The sequence below is a fragment of the Myotis brandtii genome, unplaced genomic scaffold, assembly GCF_000412655.1.
Source record: "Myotis brandtii unplaced genomic scaffold, ASM41265v1 scaffold1875, whole genome shotgun sequence".
NCBI lineage: Eukaryota > Metazoa > Chordata > Mammalia > Chiroptera > Vespertilionidae > Myotis > Myotis brandtii.
The window spans coordinates 164496-167809 of record NW_005356961.1 but is presented as its reverse complement, the minus strand read 5'-3'; positions in this window follow the sequence as shown (position 1 = coordinate 167809).

Sequence of the window (3314 nt, the reverse complement as noted above, 5' to 3'; positions counted from 1 at the left end):
TGCTCTGTGCCTGGCGCCCCAGCCGGCGGGGTGACCTACCTGGCGTCCTGCAAGGAGGCCTGGCTGTGGGCGCCAGCGCTTGGCCTCACTCTGCCTTCTGTCTGAACCCAACCTTGCCAGCATTCTCTGTGACCTTAGCACCGCTCCCTCAACCCTAATCCTTGCCACTTTCCCCAGGTTTGCAGCCCTGGTGGCATGCCTCTCCGAGAACCCCTGCCCATCTCCAGGGCCCCTGCCCCTACAATTCATCCCTGAGGCTGTCCTTGTACACCCCACTCCTTCACAAAATCCCCAGGACTAAGCATCTTCCAGTGGAAGAAATTCCCCACCTGCAGGCCCTTGAGCACCCAACCAATTGGCAAGCTCCCCGTCCCATTTCTGAAGCACTGAGGCTTCCCAGTGCTTGGCAGCCTGCCCGCACCATCCATGCATTCTGGCCTTTCAATCACGCCACAGTTTGCACATCCATCCCACTGAGGGATCTACAGAGCCTCAGTCTTGTGTTTCCCAACCTACCTACCCTATCCACCAGTTCAGGAAACCCCCAGCACAGAAATGGAAGCTGCCCTCTCCACCTTTAGAGCTGGAAATATTGAGAGTGGGGTGGAGCAGTGAAGGAGGTTCAGCGTGTCCCCCCTCAGCACCAGGGCTGAGCTTGAGGACCCTTGAGCAATCTGGGGCCACGGCTTGGGTCTTGAGGATTGCTTAGCAGTGGTCGGCAAACTCAGTCAACAGAGCCAAATCTCAACAGTACAACGATTGAAATTTCTTTTGAGAGCCAAATTTTTTAAACTTAAACTATATAGGTAGATGCATTGTTATCAACTTAATTAGGGCACTCAAGGGGCCAAAGAGCCATATGTGGCTCTCGAGCCGCAGTTTGCCGACCACTGGCCTAGGGTATCTGGTCAGGCCAGAGGTGGGGGAGGCAGGGGACCGCAGGAGAAATGAAAGCAGAGACCATTCAGCCCCGTTCGCCTATGACAGCACTGGGACCAGGAAAGGTGGATGAGAGAGGTTGCTCAGCCAGCCAGAGTGGATGTCAGGACACCGTGCATCCACAGCCTACAGTGAAACAGGGACCAAGTGAATGCTGGGGATGAGCTGCCTGAAGCGGGTGCTGTTGTCACCTGGCTGCTGGGCCCTGGGCAGGTGCCTGAGCCCCTGCAGCCCTGCTTCTTCCTCCATGAAGTGGTAGTCACAGGCTGTCTCTCACTGTCCCCATTCCTCCTTCCACTACAGTAGCACTGTGCCCAACTGCTCCCCCTCTCGGGCCTATGTCCCCAGACATCCCACACCTTTTCAAATGCGGAAAGAGCTTCATTTCTCCCCTCATTGCTGGTGTCCCCTCCCACCGAGGTGCCTTCAAAGCGTCCTCAAGTCCAGGACCTAACTGCCTCTCGACTGTCCAGGGGACCTGCCCTTCCCCGGTGGTTTTTGAGCCCCCAACCCTATCAGGCTCAGGGCCCTAAGCCCTCCCATGGCCCCAAAGGTTCCAAGGGCAGCCCCTCCCCAGCCCACTAGTTCCTCAGTAGGGATTGGCTTAGGCAGACATTCACTGCTGTTGCAGCCAAAGGTAAACTGAGTGGGGGGGGGTGTGTGAAAGGATTAAGGAAAAGACAGATGAGAGAATGAAAGCTGGGTCTCGGTGGGACGCTGCTCCCTGATGAGGAGACAGCGCCAGCACCCACAAGCCGTGTCTTTATTTTATAGCAGATGCCACGAGGCAAAGTAGGGGTGTGATCACGTTGTTTACAGCATTCTCGTGAGTTCCAACCTCACTCAACTACATGCACCTGAACTCTAGCACGAGGCACGTGGGGTTACGTGTTTGGACCATAGGTTCAAGCTTACAACCACAGCTGTTGGCTATAATTGTGCTGGGTGGGCCCTGTCCTCCAGCTGGGACTTGCATGTGGCAATGAGAGGACCCTGTCCTTTCATTCGTCCGAGGCTTGATCCTGGCCAAAACACTGTAGCCGCGACCCATACACTGCAAAGTTACTGAGTGCCTACTTGTGCCAAACCTGCACAGCCATGGGTGAACCTGAGAGGGGGCGGTGAAGGATGGAGAAAAGACAGACAAGAGAGGAAAGCTGGGGCTAAGTGGGGCGCTCCTTTCTGATGAACAGACAGCACCACGGCTTACAGGCCTAGTCTTTATTTTATAGCCAGATTCCACGAGGCAAAGTAAGGGTGTGGTCAAGAGGTTTACAATGTTCTGGCAGGCTTCGAATCTACTCAATTACATGCACCTGATCAAGCTTTGTTTACTTGCTGCACCTCCTCAGCCCATATCACTCAGCCACGTGGGACCACAGGTTCGGACCATAAGGTTAAGCGCCTCCTCTGTCCCTCACTCAACCCCCAGGGCCTGTGGGACAGGCCTGTGTCAGTGAGGAGCCAAGAGCGAGGCTGAGGCCGGTGCCCTTCCCTGCCAAGTGGCTCTTCCCACCCCATTGGTGTCTCACGATCTAAGTCAGTGGTTCTCAACCTTGGCTGCACATTAGAATCACCTGGGAATCTTTTTAAAATCCTGATTTCTGGGCCTCATCCTCCGGAAATTCTGTTTCTTTGTTATGGGGTGAGGTGGCCCCACCCCATACAAAGAAACAGAATTTCCGGAGGATGAGGCCCAGAAATCAGGATTTTAAAAAGATTTCCAGGTGATTCTAATGTGCAGCCAAGGTTGAGAACCACTGCTGTAGCCGCTCTCCACACCTACTATGTGCAAAGCTCTAGAGAGGCTGCAGAATTCCCAGGTAACTTGGGCTCCAGTTCTGCTTCTCATTTTTAGGTGTCAGGTCTCAGCATGGGGCCTTTAACTTCTCTACACTCCACTTCCCCTTCTCACACGTGGAATAACAACATCCCCTGGGTGGAAGGACCCCAGCCCAGGGTCCAGAGATAAGAGAGGCACCCCGGGGTAGAGCGAGGCCAGGCGCTGGCGCCCACAGCCAGGCCTCCTTGCAGGACGCCAGGTAGGTCACCCCGCCGGCTGGGGGGCCAGGCACCAAACCGGCCGACCCCATCAGGGCCAGACCAGAGCAGGCAGGCAGGTGAGCGCGCGCGGGCGCTCCAAATGCGTCCTTGGCGGCATTGCATCCACTTGGGTGACTCTGGGTCATGGAGGCGCACACGAGGGGCGCCACGGACCCTAGGGGGAGCAGAGGAGGTAGGCGGTGGGGAAAGGGGAGGCGCGTCTCCCGCACACCTCGCCCCGCCTGTGTGCTCCTTCCCGTGCCTTCTGACAGGTGGTAAACAGGCAGCCTGGGACTCGGGTGGCAGGGGCCCAGCGGCCCGGGCTGAGCTGG